The 23,381-nt window shown below is 37.0% G+C and overlaps 1 protein-coding gene across 2 annotated transcripts in view; it reads right to left on the reverse strand.

Moving 5' to 3' along the window:
- The window catches only part of FHIT (fragile histidine triad diadenosine triphosphatase), a 632,268-nt gene that overhangs the window by 492,220 nt on the left and 116,667 nt on the right, over positions 1-23,381 (reverse strand). For both annotated transcript variants that reach the window (XM_049826730.1, XM_049826731.1), the window contains one exon: positions 8,976-9,022. The gene's annotated coding sequence lies outside the window, so the exon portion shown is untranslated. The remainder of the gene's footprint in view (positions 1-8,975; positions 9,023-23,381) is intronic.

Consider the following 23,381-nt stretch of genomic DNA (forward strand, 5'->3'; position numbering starts at 1 on the left):
TAGCAATAAAAACCTGCAGTAATTCAACAGAATTATTATGGAGTCTCCCAGTAATAACCTGCCACAGTGAGAAAATAGTAAATAATAGACTGCCCATCAAGCCAGGTGAGCCTTCACTCTGCAGTGAAATGTACAGTGCAGCAGATGTAGATCAAGAGTCATTTTCTAGAGCATGAATGGATGAAAACATAAATTATAATTCCTAATACATAATAATCCAGGTTTTGTATACTCTCTTCTGCAAAGGGAAGCATTTCACCTTTACTGTAGGAAATAGTAGAATTCAGCTTTAGCATACTTATTCTAAGCAGCTCTTGTGGTAACATGAAATTCTGGCAAATAATAAATATTGAATGTTTTTTGAAATTTACAGTCTTTGGAGACTGTCATTTAAAAGCTAGATTATACTACTATTTACTGTTCAAGGGGCATGATCAGTGAACACCTTAATTGTGTATAACATCTAAAATAAGCAAGAATGCCAACAGAAAATAATCGTTGGTTTAAATAGGACCTATTTTGAGTATAACTGTAACCAAGAAAGTTATAGTGTTAATAATTCAACATTGGTTGAAAACCACTCTCGTATGACTGATTTATACAGACTGAAGTAGGCATATGTTATGCTACAGGTGGATGTGAGGTCGTAAGAAACCACTTTACAGTCTTCCCAGAAGTACAGTGTCAAAAAGGTCACCTGTGGTAAAGGATCTTTTGGATTAGTCTTTCAAATCAATGCATGAATTAAAGGCAATTTACATATAAATGGGCTAATACTCTGGCTTTGAAATTAGATGAATTTTTAAGAGATTTAAGAAACAGCAGAAAAGGTCAGTTAGGCATTAAGTATACATAATGCAATCTTTAAAAACTGCTTGTGTTGGAACTACATGTTTCTGGTTTATTAATATTTTGTATTCACAGCCTGTTCTGCTCAGAAAGGTACTGCCAGCTATTTGTGAGCAAACACAGAAAAACGATCCATGCTAGGGATATCAGATTTGAGGTAAGTACAGTCTAAGTCTTAGGAAGTATAATTTTCTTAATATTAGCATACTTTGAAAGCATTTTTGTTTTCATAAGGCAAAACTAAGAAGCTTTAGTCAAAGTCACTGTAGATTATTATATACTGGAAAACAAACAACAGAATCTTAGGAAGACTTTTGATATGACATTTTATTTTCTCCCTTACACAAATCTAGGTTCTAGTATCACTTGATTTCTCCCTCTTTAGACCCTTATGACAAGAATGCCTTATTCATCCCTATACAGCAGAACCTGCACTGGATTTTATTGTGCGTAACAGCCCAAATACATGCCACAGACAAAGGCAAGATCTAACAATTAACCTTCAGTGTTGTGTGTGTGCATACGTCCATATATGTAAATAATCTTTTGGAGTCAGGATTTTTCTTCCTCATCTTCAGAAAGAATCCTTAGATCTACTGTATCATTTAACATGGAAATGCTTTCCTTAGACACGTTTATAATATTGTCTCTTTCCATAAAGAAGTCACTACTAACTCCTACTTGCTGCTGCTTTTTCACCACAGTACACCATGGTGATGACCCTTTACTGTGCAGAATTAGGAAATGACAGCGATATGGGAACCGGTGTTGCATTTAAAAAAAAAAAGTAAAACATATGATCACCTCCCTTTTGGATATATCTGTGTAATTAAACAGTATGTTCAACTTCCCATTCGTGGATGGCACAGAACTCAAATATGAAAATATAGTCAAACAATGGACACTGAAACAAAGTACCTTCCTCAAGGACAAAGCTAGACAGACAGTGCTTGCTCAAATCATCTAAGTAAAATCCAGCACCATAGAAATACAAACTAACAATGCAGTTCAATGCTAAAGCTGGTTTACTAACGGTACTTCTGCATAGTCAATATCCTTGCCATTGACTTAATGTTTTGTCAACAGTAAGATGGATCATATTTGGTGTTTTGTTGGGGTTTTTGGGGTTTTTTTTCCACAGCTGGGCTTGGGATAAAAAGAGGGAAGGATTATTACCAGGATTAAATAATAAAAAACTTTTAAAAACCTCAGAAAAGAAGGAGTGACAGTAAGATAGCAAGCAATACTGATGCACAGGACTGGCTATTGATGGGACACGAGAAATAACCAAAGTATTTATCTATAACCAAAAAGAAGAAATAATATCCTAAAATATTTTAAAACAGAAGGATTGCTTGCTAAAAAGTACCAAAGAATTATAACTTAAATTGCACAATGAGAATAATCCTTCCAATAGCATCCTTGTATTGGGGTTGCATGGCAAGGTTTTGGTAGGAGAGGGGCTACAGGGGTGGCTTCTGGGAGAAGCTGCTAGAAGCTTCCCATATGTCCAACAGAGCCAATGCCAGCCGGCTCCGAGACAGACCCACCACTGGCCAAGGCCAAGCCCATCAGCGACGGTGATAATAAATTAATTTCCCCAAGTTGAGACTGTTTTGCCTGTGATGGTAATTGCCGAGTGATCTCTCCCTATCCTTATCTCAACCCACAAGCCGCCTGTTATATTTTCTCTCCCCTGTTCAGCTGATGAGAGGGAATGATAGCACAGCTTGGTGTGCACCTGGGGTCCAGCCAGGGTCAACCCACCACAACCCTACAGTATTTAATAAAAGACAAAAGCAGCATCTGTCACAGACATTAACAATACTGTTCTATGAAAAGCTTCAAAACCATTTATAATAAAGTTCATAATCCTTCCATACACTTAATTTTTAAAATTACAGAATTCTAAGGAAAATATGATTATCTAATCAACCTTTAGGATAGTTTCCTTAGAAAGCCTGTTTTCTATCCTACTGTGCAGTGCAAAACTGAATTTCATGTGGTAATTGTTAAATCGGTCCCTTCCCTTACAGGAAGGCAAAAGAAATCAACAGACATTTGCAATGAGCCCTGCAGCAAGGCACAAACAAAAGCATGAAAATTTCATAGTTTGAGTTTATTTCAGAAGATAAACAATGAAGTTCTATAGATACAAATAGAATTCTGAGGTGCATAAAAGGAGTGATAAGGCATAGAAGATGCACTACAACTAACAAACTGTGGGTAAGTGGTAACAGTACTATTAAGACGATTACTTAGTTAAGTGTTCAAGTAACCAGTGAGTGTCAGATGACTTACATCCTACATGTAGTATGTACTTTATCAGAATCAGATCAGTTTTACCTTATACTACAGAATAGAACCTTCTCAAGACTCTGGGCAGCTTAGCTTTGGAAAAAATAAGGAAAAAATAAGTATTTTTATTAAAAGATATCCAAGAGACTCAAAAAAAGAGAAGTACTTCCCAGCAATTTGGTAAACAGTTCTGACACTACAGAAAGTATTAACCATAAAGGAATAAGGGACACCATATGTCTAGTTCCTATGAATGTATTATTACAGGAGAGACTCCTTAACACAAGAGCTAACTGGGCCCTCAAATACAAAAGACAATTTAAGATAGTTAAAAAGATGTTTAGCAACAGTTCTAACAAAGAACTTGAAGATTTTTTTTGTTCTCTTCCTATGGTAAATTCATTCCTACAGAACCAAAAATAACTTAAACCAATTACTGCAAATAAAAGTCAAACAGATTTACCTTGACAAATTACCATTCTGTAGGGATACTTTTAAAGCAGGCAGATGAACCTGTACAGCAATTCAGTTGATAAAAGTGCTAGATTGCTTTTGGTATGTAACTGACTTTTTCTAGTGCAGATCATGCCCATAAAAAGGGTCATTTCTTTAGTTGCCAATTCAACAGAAACATCTTTTGTAAAAAGTAGTAGTAAATGTAGTAAAAGCTACATGAAGTAAAAGATGTAGTAAAAGCTACCATAAAAAAAAAAAAAAAACACTTGAAAATTTAATCCTATAGTACTGTGGGGTCAAATGCAACAAATAGTACTTATTCATATAATTTTGAATGATTTCATTTATGAACATGTAAGAGGAACATTATCTATTGCATATATATATGAGACTCGGAGTACATGTGGAACAATGCTCATGTTTCCAATCACTGCTTTATGTGAAATATGCAAAAATAAACATATCGCTCATGCAGGTACTGGAAGATCTGGGTTAATAATAATTTCTAAAAACCCCAAATCTTAGAGGAATGGGGTCTAGCCTTTGGAAAAATAAATTAACAGCAAATCTTGCCAAGTTACACAAGGATTTTGTAAAAGAACAAAAGGTATAGTTTGTAAGGCTATAGGAGAAGCTTGTGTCAAATATAACAACAAAGGGCATGAACTTAAGCTAAGGAAAGGTCATCTTCAAAGAGAATGTTGGAAGAAATGCTTTACACAGAGAATAGTTACGACAGACAATAAAACACTACGACAACCTTTGCAACAAGTGATATAAACTTTAAAAAGTGACATGCATTTGAAAGACAGTTATTGTGCAAATAGAGAAAGAGGGACAGAGATACCTGGCCTTTTCAAAAATAGGCTTTGCATCCATCTATCTTTAAATCACCAGCATTACATCCCTATCTACTACCTCAAAAGTCCACTAAAAGAGAAAACTGACACCAAACTAAACTGAAGGATCTAACAATAAGGTTCTGACAGCTGAAGTGGGTCTTAGAGATTCCATCTTCAAATGTTATTGCCTGAACTTGCCCATTTCAGTGAAGGAATAAGTCTTGTCCCATCTATTTCAGAGCCTTCATTTCTCTTTTAATAATTCTACCAGTTTAACAAGTTTTGATTCAATAATTTGGGTGTTTTAAACCAAACGTATAATCTTAAGTAGCTACCTATCACAAGTATACTGAAGTTGCATATTAAAAAACTTAAAATTTTTATCTTGTGTCATCTGGACATCACCCTGAATCCCAAATCTCTAAAAGTTAGAAAAAATATTATTTTTACCAATTCTTTGAAATATCAAAAACAGTTGAGCGCTACTTTTTAAGTTCTGACCAACTGCAGAACAGGAAAGGGAAACTGTCATAACGCAGGCAAGCCTCTGAGGAAGTCTGAACTACATTTGGAATTGTATCCTCTGGAAGCTTCTAAAGCATCTTGACATTATCTTTGTTACACGTCCAAGGGCACACATACACAGTTTCAAAAGTAAAAAATAACTCTCACCATAAGAAATCTCACTGAAACAAATATAATCAAGTCAAGATGGCTCCAGACGCTCAGTTCTTCAGTGAAGGGATCAATAAAATAGTTTAAATTACAGGATTCTATTAAAAACTGACTCTACTGTATCCTACCATGTGCAATACAGCAAATAAACTCTAACCACAGCCACCTGCTTGTTTAAGAGGGAAACTACTTCTGGAATTAACATTTGTTATTGTCTATGCTAACAGAGTCTACTATGAGACTGGTCTTGGGCTACCACTATTCAATATTGTTGCTAATAAGAACAATTTTTACCATAATTAGGGTATTTTAGAAAACATAGAGAAGTTGAATGGTTATTAACATCTTTAATGATTTGTGGTAACTTTCACCATAAAGATGACAATATATTAGTTTACCAGATGCCAGATCATGCAATGGATCATTAACAAGAGGATGTTTTCTGAATACTTCCCAAATAAATACCAGCTGGTTTATTCTCAGCAAGCATAGTCACAAGCATCTCTTATCTGATGCACTAAACTGATGTCAAATACATCATGTATTAAAATCGCTAATGTTCATTTATAAATTCTTTGTCTCAAAAGCAGTACACTATGTACACTATCCTGCAGAGATCCAAAATGATACAATCACTATTTTCAGACTTTAAAAAAAATATTAGGAGTTCAGTAAAATTTAAAAAATGTAATTAAATGGAAAAAAAATTTATTATATTACACAACTATTCCAGATGTACCCTACAGAGGATCTGATTATAAGATAAGGAATAGCATATTTCTTATCTGTCAAGAGTAGTTTGAAGATCAAGAGAGTTGAAAAGAATCATTTCAATGGATTAATAGCTTCAGGCCACTGCATTTTAGCAATCATATGCACACATTCGAAAGAGAGACTAAACCCAGTATACTTGGCTATCTGGAATATGTTGTATATTTTAGACAAGACAATATTGATGCTCCCTGACAATCTGCTGCTGCTCATCTTACAGAGAAGCACCTGACCCTTGCACATCTCCAATGTAAGTATAGAACTAACAAGTTATTAGCATTGCTTGTTGCAGGTAGTGAAAACATCCTCAAGTAGTACTTACACCACCTTCCAGCCCCTTTCCACGGGAAGGGGAGGGGGAAAGGGGGGAGTGGGGAGAGCAAAACAAAAATTAACGACCCCCAAACCAAAAACAAACAAACAAACAAAAATCATGTTGGAAGGGAGAAAAGACCACACTATTCCCAGCATTCAACTATCTCTTCTTGCCTCCTCTGTGGAGCAAGCTGGCTCTAACAGACTCAGTCTCTAGTGTCTGCCTCTTTCTCACTGTAATTGTAAAGCTAGGATCAGGGATGACACATATATTTGTTCCTCTCTGTCACTAAAATGAAAACGTCTCCTGCTATTTGGTCAGCTTTGACTATCCCTCCGCTGGACAAGACCTCATTTCTCTAGAGTAAAGCATAGCTTAAAGGGGGAAAACCAGAAGAAAAAAAGATTTATGGAAAACGAAGAGGGTACAACCTTAAATTTTGTTTCCCTATTGCAAGTGACCTGTTTAAAAAAGGAAAACATCTCAGTCACATTTAAGGAAGTAGATATTCCTTGAACAAAGCACAAAATTAAAAGGCAACTTTTCCCCATCACCAAGAAGCAATAGTTACTTCCAAGAGGAGTTGATAATGACCATCCACAGCTTTATACAAAGAAAAAGGGATGAATATCAACATATGTGATAACTGCTGGTTATCAGAATGAATAATTTAGAACTCATTTCCTAGGTACGTGTCTGCCAATACATCAATTGCTTGAGTTGCTCATTCCACAGCTAAACTACTGCACAAGTAGCAATTTCAAAACAATTTTTTACATAATGCTTAACAATTAATCAAAGTGTATCCATTGCTTTTCAAATGAACCATTTTTCCTTTCACTTTACATATTTAATAATGGGTTTATTCTTAAACTGACGGATGATAATTCTTTGTCTTCATAAAAATACAAACGGAAGCGGGAGAAGTTCGATATCCTACTCTCCTGCAGCATGTACATTTTATGCTGCTCAGTGAGTCAAAGGGCAAGCAAGTATCTCTGGATATTATCTAGTTCATATTTTCACCCTACGGCACGATAAACCCAGGTCATTTCTGTATTAGCCATTTTACTCACCCAAGATGATCAAAGAACCTAAGAGCTGCAAGGTTGCCTGACAGAAGTTTTACCCTAACCTATTCATATTCATAATGGGAAGATTATTGAGTTTCTGATCCATTTGCATGCTTAACTAGCCTTGCCGTATTTCTTATCTAACCTGAAACTTTTTTTAAATTTCAGTATGTTCTGTTTTAGCTGTTCTGTTTAGGTCTAGGAAAAAAAAAAAAAGGAAAAAAAAAAGACTATTTCCCCTCTTCGCGATGGTCATTTATGTTTTTAAGGACATAAGGTTTTTTTTGGTTTGGGTTTGGTTTTTTTGCTAAACAACCCCAACTCTTGGGAATTTGGATCCTGAGAAGTACTCAAGAAATGACAAATCAAGTGAGACTCCTTTTTATCAGTTCTATATTAGCTAAGAAATTTATTTACAGAATGGGAACATAGCATACTTCCCCCCACCCCCAATAGCCAAGACCTTAGATGATTAATTGATGATACTCCCAAGGCTTTGATACTTCAATACATTGTACTGCCAGCCACATACTCTATCTCATGCTTTCTTGGATCATTTCCATTGTACTCCACTGCAATTTACCAAAACAAACCCAACCCTATCAAAGAGGGGTACCATAACAAGACCAATAAAAACCAAACATTAGAACCTTCTTTGCTTCCCAAATTGGAAGTATCATGGTGGTTCCTTATAGGAAGTGAAGATAGTTTTATATTAAGATTTTTCTTTTAGCTTTAAAACCAGTGAGGCTTTTCTTCCCTGCAAAACTAACAATTCAGTATGGAAAGGTCTTGATTTTACTACATGATTTCTTCAGGGAATTACTATTAAGTTACCAGTTCACTAGCATGACCACTTGGGGTCCCATTATTGCCACATTCATTTGAATGGAAAAGACTGAAGTCTGGAGATATTCTGGCTTGACTAAACTTTAAATTTAGAATTCTCATAGGCACACCAGCTGCACAGTTCAGCTCCCCAATAAACAACATTAGCTTGGTGAAGAATTAGAAGATGCGGAAGGCTACCAGCAGGAAAGCAGAAGATAGCAGTAGAAGGTTTGTATTTGAGCATACCTCACAACATATTTCAGCAGAAAGTCAATCTCTTTTCAGAGGTTAGGGTGTACAGGAGGGTACTCTGTTTACCAATGCCAAGCCTTTTGACTTCATAAAATCTGCTATTGTGATTGGATTAAAACATTTTTGCAAGAGATATAGAAGAATAAGCTCAATCACAGATGGTGAAATAACCGTCACCCCAGTTCTTTCTACTGGGGGTTGGACTCTCCAGCCTAATATCTTATTCAAACAAAGAGCCTTATACAGAGCCTGTGTACTGAGTAACTAATGCTGTTTTGCATTAGCGGATCTATTGTAATCCTTCTGTTTCTTTCTACCACATTTTGATGCACAAGATTGTGCTCCCAGTTCAAAGACAAGGCAGGTAGATTTAGAGACTCACAGAGGTTCCTGTTACATGACTTATCTGTTTGGGGGTGGTTTTTTTCCCCCAAAGTGTTTCCAAACACTGCTTAAGTAGGTACTGAAACAGATACATGTCGTGTGGATTTTGTTATTAATTTCTTTGTTCATTGCTCATGTTATTAATTTCCATTGTTCATGTGAAAAGATCACTGATGGGTCTCATCTCGGTAACAGAGCAGTATGTTTATATGAGAAATACACACTTACATTATTAGGTTGCAGGAGGCCTCTTCTATGTATTACTCAATCTTGACCTGAAAGAAGAAAACATAACTTAGATGTCTTTAATAGAGAAGGTCACAAAATTATTCAGTGGAGAAATTAATCCATAAGTGCTCGTTGTGTGGGAAGAGGTGTATTCTCCAAGGGAATCTTGCTGAATTTCTCAGAATAAAGCAGTTCGGTTTGGGGGAACTCAATTCCTATTTGATTATTTTTTTTCTTCATGTAGTTACAAAAGTGTAGATTCCTTTACAGTACATACCTTTGCCACAAAACCATTAAAACATAAGATTTCAATAATCATTAACATTTAGAGCATCAATTATCAGCTATATGTTAAAATACCAGTTGCCAAAATGTCTATTTAGTAAATAGGATCGTAATTGGAAAGTATTACTATCAATACCATGTATTTTAGGATAACCACTAAACACAAATTTTGCCATAAAGCAAAACTTTGACAAACCTAACGTTTCTTTGGCAAGAAGCTTCAACATTGCGTCTTTTCATTCAGGTTTTCTTCTAAGCCTCAGCCGAAAGATCACAAATTCTGAGTTTTAGTTAGATCTGCTCTTTAGAACAAGTCACAACTCTATCCTTACAGATAGCACAGCTAGAGCTAATCAATCTTCTGAAAGGGTTACATGAAATGACATTAACTTCCCACTACTATTACAGTAAACCAAAGCATTGTCTGAAGAGAACAGAAAAGCAAAGGTATTTCTCATTTTTGTAGACTGTTAGGAGCTCCTTGTTAGGACCTATTTTAGCTACAAAAGTATTTCAGCTCCAAGGATAAAAAAAAATCCATACCATATAGCTCAGTGCAGAGGATGATTAGAGTGATTTTTGCAGTGTGCAAGGAAGGGACAATATGACTCTATGCATTTCACTCTCAATTACACTAGTGTATTAGAGGAGAATGGAGATTAAACATTCCTGTCATGCACAAGATGTATGCAGCTGCCTCTTATTATTTGGTGAAGGTCATGAGTAAGGCCAAACCTATGACTGCATTCTAGCTAAGTAATTCAGCGGTCCCTTTTCCAAATCTGATTTGATAATGAGTTATTAGGAAATATGAGCCTGGGGTAAGAAATATGCTAATGTTTAGGAGACAAATATATGCAACAACCCACACTGTTACTGTAAATTAGTGACAAGAAGATTTCTCTAAGTGTAAGTACAAAGCCACCATGAACAGAATTAAGCTAATGGGGCATTTTGTCAGTCTACAGAACCTTTAACAACACTGGAAAGTGCTCTAAGTAGTGGTTTGTTGATTCTATTAAACCCCTCTATCCAGGTGCACACTTTGTGGGGCAGTCATTTCCTCATCAGTAACTTGTCTATTGTTTTGTTGCCATCAATATGATTTACTGTCATCCAGTAAAATCCTTTTGGTTTCATAAAAGTAACATAAGCATCTATAGAGAGGAAATATTTTGTTCCAGAAATGTCATTCCAGTGTTTGGGATTCACTGTCGTTGAATCAGAAGAATGGAGAAATTCATACTTTGTTTTGTATTCTTCCAAAGCACCTCTCTCAAACATAAACAAAAAGTTAATAATGTGCACAGCATTAGGGATTATGGAAGGTTAACCATATGGGAAAGAAAAGCTTGAAGAAATAAAAGTTCTGGTTGGTAGGGACACAGCATTTAAAAATATAAGGACTCCTTAAAGGTATACTTGACTGCTAATGACCACTGTAGGATGTTCACTCTAGTACTAGTACCTGGATTAGAATTGGAAGATGTCAGAGTTGACACCCAGAGTTTGGGTTTGGACACCTAACTGAAAATGCCCTGAAAAGACCACTTGGGATGGCTTTAATATCAGCTACTGGGAACATGACCAGAGCAACATACTCGGTTGACAAGTTTCAGCAGTTTCTGAGCACCATGTCTAAACCAGGATCTGCACTAAGAGAAAAAAATCTTCCTGAGATTGAGAAGGTAATAAAGCCACCTCCAAGGAAATAAGACTAAACTAATTCATAGATAATTGAATTTTGATAACTAACAATTCTGGGAAATGAAGTCTGGACAGAAGCAGCAAGAGCCAATCATTCCAGTAGCAATCCTCAAAACAAGGTCAAAACACTGGGACAGACTCCTTGAGGCTGAGAGGATTCTTCAGGAACCCATCTTCAACATTACCTTTGACAGCATTAACAGTTAGAGCAGTTGTTTGCTTGTTTTTGACTCCTACCTTTACTTTTTGGTAATTTAAGCAGTTCACAGCATAAGTGGCTAAGGATCAAGGAAGAATGGAGCCTCCTGTCCTAACTATTCTATGAACACAGAACAGTCCGTATGCCCTGCCCTGAGGAGTCTCCATGGCCCAATGCTAGGGACCAACGCAGCGTCGCAAGTAGCTTTTAGTATTTGCCGCTGCCAAGCACAAGAGAAGGAAGATAAATGCTGATTCTCTCTCTCAGCTAGAAAGGGATATCTAATAAAGCCATTCAAACAGAAGGGGATCATTTTACAGGGTGCCAGGTCTCTGGAGAGATTACTGTGCACATTCTTTACTGTTTCAAGTGATAGTGTACCTTTGTTACAAAACTTACAGCCTTCAGCTGATAGAACATGGAAGGATAAAATGCACTGCCACAAGCATTCAGACCAACTTCACTTGAGCTATGAAACATCTATGGCTGCTTCCACTGGTATACCAGGAATGAATAATTTGCCCCCCCCGCCGCGTCTTCCATTCATGGCTAGTTGATTTAATACTGCTCTTTCAAAAGCCATTATAATTATAGAATCCAACCTGTTAAAAAGAAGTCTTAATTAAAAAAAAAATTAAAAAGTCATTCTCGCCACATGAAAGGAAACACCAAAAAAATATTTTGTCTTCCTTACCAATGCCATTAAAAACCTTCTAGTCTTCATCCTGCAAAAAAGCATACCCAAATTTTTCCAGCTAAGCAATTTGACAGCATCAAGGCAACTTTGGAGGCTAACTTAGGTATGATATATACACACACACATAGTGTGCGTGTATAAACAGTAGTTTTCAAGCCAACACTTGGAAGAGACAAATATTAACAAAAGCCTAGTCATCTACTAATTAAAAAACTTTATACTTGAACATATTTCAGGTATGTTTTAGAACTACACTAATATTAGCTATTTGACCTTCCCTGACATCACACACATTTGTTCCTCAGCGTTATGTCTCAGAATCATTATTTAAGACTAAAGCTGACACAGACATGAAAGATACTGAAAAATAACTGTCAAAGGTTAAAGGCAGGATTTCAGCTCATTATATTAAAACTCCATTGGTACTCAGTTTTATGAATTTTTATTCTGTGGCATGGCTTCAAGGCACACCATTTTGATTCTTTGGAATAAAAACCACAGGATTTAAACCCCAAAGGTATAGGCTCAGGTTTACAGCACAGAACCCAGGACAGCCTTTTAAACAAGGAGCAGCAAGAAACTTGATTACTTTGGTGGGTTTTTCATTATCATCTAAAGCAATAAATTAGTAATTATCATTAATTACCATGTCTCTGTGAGTATGAAGATGACTCAAATAAAAAGTACAGAAAAATCAAAGCAGAAAGTACAAATTTTATATACCTATCAGGAAGTTTTTAGGTGGATTTGGCATTTGAAATGTTGAAGAGAGGAGGAGACATTAATTTATCGGGGTGTATGGGTTTTTTTTCCTAAATTTGTCATCTCAGCAAGTTACTAAGACCACTGGAATAAAGACTGTATCTTCTCTAGTAAGGGTTTCATATATATTTATAAGCTGTTACATAAACGTGTCCACATAATGGGACTAACCATATTCCACCATTTTTAAAAAAAATTGAAAAAATGCAGTAACAAGAAGGATTTGTTTGTTCAAAGTATTACAGATTTTTAAAATTAACATCTCTATTTTCATCCTTGGACACATCCATAACATTAAGGTTTATACTCCAGCCAATGATTTATAGTAAGATATATTCCATATCTGGGATATCGTAATTTCAATGCGGACAGATTTTCATTAATAGTGACATTGGTGCATCCTATTTTATTAAGTCCCAGCAAGAATGAACACAGCTCCACAACACTGAGAAACATTGTACAGAAGTATGAGACAGGATCCTAAAGGCTAAAAGCTATCCTCAAAGCCTGTCATGCTACCTGCCACAGAAATTTTTTTCTTTTTACTGATACATGAAGTATTTCATAATGAATTCCAGTCTTTTGAACTTGTCACTAATTTAATACTACATCCTGCATCAAAAATCTCAACCAAAATACTGCCAGTATCTACAACAGGACCTTCTTCCCATCCCAGACAGACATTCCTAACTATGAGGGAGCAAACATGACTTATCAAACCCATCTAGGACACTTATTCAGTCCATCACCTATATGCACAGCAAATGTGTCACCTAGAAGGTTTAAATTTAGCCATGGAGATCTTTCAGTGTTTTATTCCTGAGAAAAGGCTGACAACTGTAGCCTGCTCTGAGAAAAATCAAAATCCAAAGACTACTTACAGAGGCAGTTTTACTGTATGCTTTACTCATTCTGTTAGTCACAGAGTTTGCTTTTTTATGAAGATATGCAAAACTAGATTCTTCTAATGAAGCACTAGCAAGCTGACAACACTTGAAATTGCTTTTACTCTGTAAAGTCAAATGGGAGTATTTAACATTTTTCTGTAATTGCTAAACCAATGGCTAATCATAGACACCTGTGACAGCTAATGGGTCTGCATTAGTTAAGCTACTCTGACAGGATTTAACTCTCATTTCTGTTCGGGTGATGTCCACAAGTCATTAAAGGAGAGAATTAGCTGCAGAGTATCCAAGTAATACACTGCAATTCAAGGATGAGAGCTGCTTAATAACTCTAAAAAAATAAAACATTAAAATAAAAAAAATCCCCTTCAGTTTCTCGTAAGATCACTTTGCCTATATGTTATACCTACAAAAACCTTAGCAGCAGATAAGGGTTTGGGCATTTAAGATGACTACCCAGCATGCCGACCAACACCTAATTTCTGTGCTTCCATACTCCCACCTATTTGTCCATACTGATAGTTTCCAGCCTTCCACTGAAAGGCCTTAAGCTCTCTGCATCAGAGAACTTTTTCCCTGTAGGTCAGTAAGGCAGCTCTCAAAGTGGGTCCTGGTTTGCAGCTTGATTACTCAGTGCTACAGTAATTCAATGTATGACTTGTCAAACCTGTATCTAACATGTGAAAAATGAAAATGCATTAAGAAATTCAAACACTTGTAAAGTTCGACCATTGTGTGGGAGTGAGATGAGCTTAGATGGAGTTGAAAACACAGGTTAGTTACTTGAAAACTGAAATTCTTAATTTTTTTAGATCCTTATACACAAGCCTTAAAGTGGCAGCTGCTAATATAAGTCATTTAAAAGCAGTTTTCCACTAGAGCGGACTTTAGAACAGATATTTTGTTTAACACCTACTACCACAGTTTGGTGACATTAAAAAAACAACTAAAAAACAACACAACAAAAAAAACAACAACAAAACCCACCACAATCATGCGAGAAAAGCATAAAGGAATAAAGTAGTGAGTAATTTTTGTAATATCAAAAGATTTTAGTGAGGTGCTTGAGAATTTTTTAAACAGTATCTCATGCAGTTGAATTCCAGCCTACTAGTAAATGGGACTCACTGGGCTAACAGCATGCTGAGTCTACGGAAGGAGAAAAATGCCAAGAGGGTATATAAACACATTGAATGTAATTTACATTCTGCTGAATTTAGTGTCTGCCAAGTCTAGTATACTGCTTGAAATGTTGTGTTTATCAGACATCTGGGTAAAATTTAGGAAAGCTGGGAGATACAGAAATTTCAAAACCATTTGGAAGAACCTCATACTAGTTCTTTGTCATGCTTCAGGATAGGTCTTTTTATAACACAATGACTATATGGTCACTATGAAACCATCCTAAAATTCTGATTCTTGAAGATAATACAAAAACTTTTTTGGAACTGAGTGTTTAAGGAATGTCAGAAGGACAGGAATATCAAAACACTTAGGTTTGGAAGACAGTCTGTATCCAGAACCTTTAAACCTAAGATTTAGAGAGGTCTACAGGACAAAAAAAATTATATTTTCTGCCTCAACAGTTTTTCCAAAATTTTAACCCCCCCCGCCCCCCCCCCCCCCCCCCCCAGCATTTTTTAAAATTCTTTCATGGGAAGATAAAGATCTCTTGAAAATTGTTGACAAATCTGGGAGTTGTTGCAATATTCAACTGTGCATTCTTTAAGGTACTCAGCTTGTGCTGAACAGTGAATACTCAACAAGAATGCAGCAAATTTGCAAAAATTGTCACCACGAATTAGAAAGACAGTGAACTGGTCCGATCCTTGCCTTGATCATGGCACAGCTATTTTAAGTTTTTACCTAAAATTCTTGCATTTCAGAAATTTCTGTGAAGAAAAGCCAACAACACAAAAAAGCCCACTGAATTTATAGTATTCATTTGTGAGAATGATGTAAAGCTTGGCTGTGAAAACCACCAGCTTTTCTCTTGTTTGTAATAAGGTGGGACTTAGCTTGCACTTCTCAGACCATTATTTTTCCTAATAGGCAGGATATCAAACCGCAGCATTTACAAAGAGACCGTACTTGGGGAAGAACATTTGCTCCAAAAAGTAGACAGACAACTAAAGAAGACATACATGCTTGTATTCCCAGATTTGCTGCAAGCCCAATAGCCAGGGAAGATAGTAAACCAAAGAAAAATAAAAGACAAAATATTCATCACCTTGAGACATATCCATGCCCTATGTTCTCATCTCCGCCCAGTTTTGGGGGCATGTCATGCTTCTCACATGAAATGCCTGGAATTCCATTCACCCTCCTTAAAATAGTTCCCCTAGCTATTCTCTCACCATCTTTATGCACCTTTTTTAGAAAAAGACAAAAAGCACTATCACCAAAAAAAAAACCAAAAACAAAAACAAAAAAAACCAAAACAAACCCACACCAAACCAAATCCCTAACCCACAAAATAATCCCAAACAAACCAACCAACCCCCCCCAAAAAAAACCAAAACCCACACAATGCATCCCTGAGCATACACAACCAATGCAGGAAACAGCTTCCCACCCACAACTTTGTAGGCTGAACTTTGAACCCATAGCTCCCAGGAGTCCTGCTGAGTCTCGCTCATTAAAATAACTAAGTACCTGCTGTACCTCAGCTAGCAGAGAGAAATATGAATTTTAAAACAAGACTAATGCTCAGAATCCTAGCCAAATAAGGCAAAAGCTTCAACAAGTCACATTCTCCTGTACTTAGGACGGTTTCCAGTAAGTCCAGAGCCAGGTATTAAAAACACCTGAGAGTGCTGATGGCTTGCATTCACCAGAAGAGAAACTAAGATTAGAATCAGCTAAAAGGAACCAGGCTAAGCCCAACAAAACCTTTATGTTTCAACAAATATTTGCCCAAAGGCTACAACTGAAGTGTCCAGTTAATAACTTGAGTTGATAACCTCACAGAGATATAGCTTATGTCAGCACATGGTCCCACATCCGCTACTCTAACCCCATTCTTGCAACTACCTAATGAATTTTCACTTTCATGCATTATTTTTTTCCTGAATAAACCTTTCTTAGCTAAGAGCATGTCTTGGCTACACCAGAGATTTTGGACTGCATTTTACCACACTATAAAGTAGGAAACACACTTTTGGACTCTATGTAAAATCTAAGGCTCTACAGAAACCCCAAGGTCTCAGATACTTGTTCAGCCAGTTCCCTCCCAGAGCAGGCTGCTGCTGCCCTGATGGTTTTCAATTTCACTTGGGAATAAGCCATAAAATATTCAGGAAAAAAGCATCTAGAAATGTCCATCGTATTTTTCATGCTTATCTGGGGAGGTTTCTTCTCTGGTTAAGAGAATAATTTCAAGCAAAGGTTAATTATGCACTAGCTTTCTAAGAGCCTATAAAGGATTTACAGGAGGTTGTTTGCAACATGTGCACGCCTGCAAAAAACTTCAGATTGATAGCTGCCTTATGCGGAGTTAGTTTACCTATTTTTTCCTTATTCCCCTTATAATTGAAAAAAAAAAAAAAAAAGGCAGAAAACCTAGTGTTCTGCAATCTAAATTCATGAACTAAACCATACATAGCAATGAATTGCAGATCTCCTAGAATCAGTGGCAAAGCTTCTGTTAACTTCAAAGCAGCCCAGATTTGTCCAAAAGGAATGCAATAAAAGAATGACATCTAAGGTTCTCAAGGTTAGGTAGAAAATATGAACAAAGGGGAAAGTTCTTTCACCAGCAGCTCTCTGGAGCTTTCCTTTAGAACCGTTGTTACAACCTGTTTTCATCCACCCAAGGAGCCTGAGGCAGTGACCTGCTGGCAGCCATATACAGAATTTGCTTCAATCCTAGAAGAAACTCCACCCAACTTGACTAGTCAATACTAGTTATTGATAGGTGAATACGCAGCCTAGACACCATTTTCTTCTTAAGTTTGTGAATTTTCAGCATTTCAAAACCAATACTAGTAAAGGTTATGAAAGGCCCGCCTCATTACTGGAAATAGACCAAAATTTTTCAAGGGATAAATTACTCTTTTTTATAAATATTCACAGCAACAGAAGATGATGACAAAAAAGTTACTGACAAACTGAATACACCACAGGTATCCTCCAGGTACCACATCCACCATGCATATATTTTTAAATGCTGTACGTGCATAGTTATCTTACAAACCATAATGGCACTTCAGAGGCAGTTAGGTACAAATCACAAATAAAATTATGGTTCAAAACTGTATCAATACAAGAACTGCTCCAGCAAGAGTTCACAGTAACCTACATGCAAAGGAGAAGTTCAGAACAGAATAGACAAATTAATATCTGTATGTACATTTAAAAGCTGTAACATTAGTTAAGCATTTATGAGCTAAATAACAGGTCCATGCTTTGAGTTTGGATTAACAATAAAACTAACCCCATGCAACATAAATGTTACAAAAAAGCAGCCAACGTAAAATTCACGTTTTGCCTTTTTGCCAGATGATAAAAATGATTCCCCACATGGAAATTAGATTCTTCAAAGCTACCATACTGAATCATTTAATTTGACTAAGTACTCCTAATGCAGTTGCACACTGCAATGAGCATTTGAATTTTAGATGAAGCAAATGAAGGGCAAGGTACTTCTTCATACACACAGAAAGACTACTTAATAGCAGGATGCTGCACAGCTTGTAGAGACAGACAGTAACTCAGTGCAACTTCATCTAGCCATACGAAGGATAGGTGTATCTTTCACCAATATTGTTTTTACTTAAATATTTTAATTGCATCCCTCCTATATGTTAACAGTGTCTCATAGCTACTGCATGGAACTAACCTGGTATAGGATAGCTACAATTTCTACTTTGACTCACTGCCATTCAAACTTCCACCACCTTACCATCATTCTAACTTTTAAAGGTCTGTTTAAATAAATTTGTTTTGTTGATTAGTCAGGGCAGGCCTTCCAACTGTAAAGTCTAAAATTTAAACACAGAATGTTTAGACAGAAGTTAAGCAATCTTAAAGCCTTAATAGATCTTACTAGTCTTAAACTATTTACTGCATATTTACTAACCCTGAGCAACTCAGGCATGGCTGAAATAATTTTACCTGTACTTTGTATTCCATTTTAAGAAAAAATAATACTAATGGAAGAGCAGAAGTAAAGTCTGGGGAAAAGGTTTCTAAATTATATCATGAAGCTTTTATTAATAGCCTGAGTTCTTGTTACCCTTTGTTGCCAACAATTAAAAGTAAAATAGCCCATTAATGCTACTAATCATAGATCATGCAGGCACTCATCTCTGACCTAGAGACATAATAATACTACAAAAAAGTAGTGCCACCTTCAGTACTTCAGCTAATTAAGAGTGAATGCAGAGATCAGTTCAGTGAGAACCGAGTCCTCCATCTCTTTCTGGAGAAAGAAAGATCACCTATTAGATTTAAGTGGCCAGAAATACACTGCCAGCAAAAGGAAATAAATTGAAAACTTCATCGGACAGATGAAAGGGTAGTAGGGAGGGGAGAGAAATTTCTAGTCTGAGGAGTCAAGTAGAACATACTTAAAATCCATTCGGCATCATCTTTCCCCAACCCCAGTCCCACTATCAATTGCTCTGTTTCACGTGGTTTTAATGTGCATTGGTCATTCTCATGTTGCCATAAGCATGATCTTACTAAGTTTAAGCAAAGAACTCAGTCCTAGGTTAATTACTTACAGCCTGGCAGGTCTGTAGGCACTTTGTGATCCTCACATGGTAATGTGCACTCATATGTTCAGTAATGCCATCCCAATCATTAGGCAGATGGGGGGCCGCTGGCAGTTTTCCATAGGCACCAGAAGCATGCATATGGTTACTACAGAAGTCCGACTCCACAGTCCCGCAAAGCTAGAACGGCTCTAATCCATGAAAAGGATGAGAAACAGCTAAACAGAGATTAAACATCTGCACACTATGCAAGTGCACTTTGTCCCAGGTACAGTTACATATCTTGGAAAAGGCTCAGTGGATAGGCTAGGCTAGCACTAAATATTATAGTACTACATCTTTCAGAAGTGGTCTGATTGTTTGAATGACTGTTTCTTGTCCTACTTCACCATTTAAGAACTGCAAAGGATAAGTTAGCAAGTTGCCCTATTTCCCTGACAACTGAACACAGAACAGTTTACTGGCACTACCAAGACTAGATGGGAAAAGATTTTTAAGAATCTACAATGCACCTGAAGACCCCAAACCCTCTAATACAGGGTTTCAAGTCTACTACCAGTAAGCTTCAGTCAGAAGAACTGAAGTTATATTTGCTAGCACTGTAAGACAAGCTGTCACTTTGTCAAATGATTTCTTACCAAAACTGACTGCAAGCATAAAGCATTAACATAATTTATTAGAACAATTAGAATGCTTCCTTGTTGTCTTCTAATTAGATTATTCCTTGCACTGGTAATTACATCAGACAAGAAAAGAATAATAGCTTCAGATTTCTAAAATCATCTGTAGAGTACGTGATGAGAGAATGATCAATAATGCCAATCTACTGGAACACAAATTCCCAGAAAGAGATATTTTATCATAAGTGATTCTTTAAATAATCAGTCTTATTTCTCAAAGTCCACATTACTCTCACGCGTACTTAAAAAAGCACAAACACAAGGGAATAGGCACTGAAACAACCATCAAAAACACCAAAGGATAACTGTACTTTGAGGGCCTCTAGGTGAAGGGCATGTTACCATCTTCTCCCACTGACCACAAATGAGAACTGTCATTACATTATCTTCATACAGACCAAGGGAAGAAGAAACTGGTGCAGAACACCCTTCCTCCCCCGCATATCCAACTCCAGAGATGTTCCAAAACACCTGATCACTTCTAATATCTAAAAAGAGTTAATAGCATATCTTTTCAATTATTTTCTAGTGGGAATGCCATCAACTATAACAGAAAACTCTTCACCCACACAGTCTTTTCTTTACCATCGCCAAACTCCTCTGAACTTTGTTAGCACTCTGCATTGACTATGTCAATCAAAGTTGTCCCGAACTTTAAGAATCATTAAATATTTTACAGCTAGGAAAAAAACAGTAGGAAGTAAAGCAGGGGAGGATGCAAAAACACAGAATGAAAACCAGCAAAAATAGGAGAACAAACATGAATAAAAGGTCCAAAAGCAGAGCACAAAAAAGATAGCATCAGATTTCTCCACATTAATGGAAGTAACCCTACAGCTGAAGGACACCTCACAGAGCAAAAAAGGCAGAATAGTGTCAACTTATTATATCCCTGGTCCTTCCTTTTCATACCAACATGAAACATGTAAGCAAATTGTAACAGCAGTGTTGGTTGGTTAATTTAACATCACAAGCTGCGAAGCAGGCTAAGCACACCGTTGTTAGGATTGTACTCGAGAAACAGGTGACGTGAAATTTTGCATCTGCTACATTCCATCCTTCAAGCCATCCCATTTGCTCCAAGAGATTCAGATTAGGGGAATACTCCAAATTTTTAAGTTTTCCACTATAAATATCCTACTTTTTTTTCCTGCAATTCTGCAAAATCCTTGGGGAGGTTTTGTTGCTTGCACATTTCACCCACTTCACTATTAGCTTTGGGTAAGAGGAAGGGAAAGGCAAAACAGTTTGTAGCACCTCTACCTCAAAGAAGTCTCTGGACACTACTGAAATCTAGAACCTTTAAAAAGCCATCAGCCCAGCGAATGAGAAATCACTCATGAGAAGAACCCAGGGTCTAATGAGGGCACAATAATCTTCTAATAAAATTTACATAATATAAAATAAGGAATGGGAACTAACATTGGACCAAGGAAAAGCGAACTAGCAGCCAAAAAGCTAATGAAGCAAACTAGAAGAATACCAGAATTAAAACTGGAATTTAGAAGACAAGGAAAAAGCTTACTGAACTTAGGCAAGTCACATAAGTTTAAAAGTAAAAACATAGCTAGGGAAGAGACTGGAGAAAAAAGTGAACAGATGAAAGTGATTACTAAGCATTTTAGTGAACTTCAACTGGGGTTGATTTCATTACACCTCTGTGTAGGATCATAGAATTTTATGGTAGCAGATACCACAATACAACAGGAAGTTCTGCAACCCTTCTTGAAACTTCTATTTCACCTAAAATGGAGATAAAGCCTGTAGACCATTTGAACACTAGACAGTATTTTGTTAAGTTTTTTTAAATCATTCATTTTCGGAAGTATGAAAAAAAGGAAGAGGTTTTTTTCAGAAGATTAAAACCTTCCAGTTTATTTTCTCTAAGCCAAGTTTTATACATAGATTAATGGCAATCAGATCTACACTGACTGACAATACCTAGCTTGATACCTTCCTCAACAGAATTTGGGGTCAATATACTTCATTCCCATTATTTGTTCTTATATATCTATTCTAGGATCTTCAGAGTTTTGCAAATCTCAGACTTGTCACCACATGGTTGTACTTTCCCAGTTAAGATAATCAAGTGGTCCAAAGGAAAGAGCTCTTTGAGCAACCTGAAGCATATTTAGCCCTTGTCTAAACCAAGGCAAAAACTTTATGGAAATACATAATTCATACCATACACTCCCCACTTGGTCCTCCCTTTGCAGAGATCATATCTCAAGCTAAACTCAAATAGAATTTTTTTTCCAGATAAACCCAGAAATTCAAAAAACAAATAGTTTCCACATCACAACCTCTACACAAATCACACTCATCTTTTACCCAGAAAGAACTTCTTGAAATAAGAAAACGGCACCCGTGCCCTGCTAAAACTGAAGTCTGGGCCAAAACTTCTATGGTTCCCCAACACAGCGCAAGGCTTAATCCATCAACCTTAAAAAATGGACATACAATCTCTCCGGGATAAATCTGAATTCATTTGAAAGCTTCACCTGGCACTCAGCTGTTCTTTTATGACTTTTATACTTAGAAATGAGAAATAATGTATGCAAGTGATAAATGCAGCACAAACCCCTCAAACTTCCCTTTCTCACACAACAAGACTCAAGTTTCGATAACAGACCTCCTAGCAGGAAGGAGGCACAATATGTAAGTGTCATGGTTTAACCCCAGCCAGCAACTAAGCACCACACAGCAGCTCACCCACTCCCTCCTGGTGGGATAGGGGAAAGAATCAGAAAAGTAAAACTGAGAAAACTTGTGGATTGAGATAAAGACAGTTTAATACGTAAAGCAAAAGCTAAATAAGGCGTCTGCTACTGCCCATGGGCAGGCAGGTGTTCATCCATCCCCAGGAAAGCAGGGTTCCATCACACGTAATGGTTACTTGGGAAGACAAACGCCATCGCTCCCAATGTCCCCCCATTCCTTCTTCCCCCAGCTTTGCATGCTGAGCATGACCCCATATGGTCTGGAATATCCCTTGGGTCAGCTGGGGTCAGCTGTCCTGGCTGTGTCCCCTCCCAGCTTCTTGTGCCCCCCCCAGCCTGCTCGCTGGTGGGGTGGGGTAAGAAGCAAAAAAGGCCTCGGCTCTGGGTAAGCACTGCTCAGCGGTAACAAAAACACCCTGAATTATCAACACTGTTTTCAGAACAAATCCAAAACATAGCCCCATACCAGCTACTGTGAAAAAAATTAACTCTATCCCAGCCAAAACCAGCACAATAAGATATAGGCTTACACGAAGACACACACACACACATTTCCTTCCTCCCTGTGGGGTTAACCACTGGACCCACACAACTTGTAGGCCCAGAATTTAAGATGCTCCCTTCCCTCCAGGGCCCCAGGAAATAAAGGACCTGATTATTAATCGTAAAAGTAGTAAGGCAAGGATCTAATCTATCCTTAAGTCTCAAAAGCTGAAAATATTGGTACTTTTGTG

This window comes from Accipiter gentilis, chromosome 23 (assembly GCF_929443795.1).
Source record: "Accipiter gentilis chromosome 23, bAccGen1.1, whole genome shotgun sequence".
NCBI lineage: Eukaryota > Metazoa > Chordata > Aves > Accipitriformes > Accipitridae > Astur > Astur gentilis.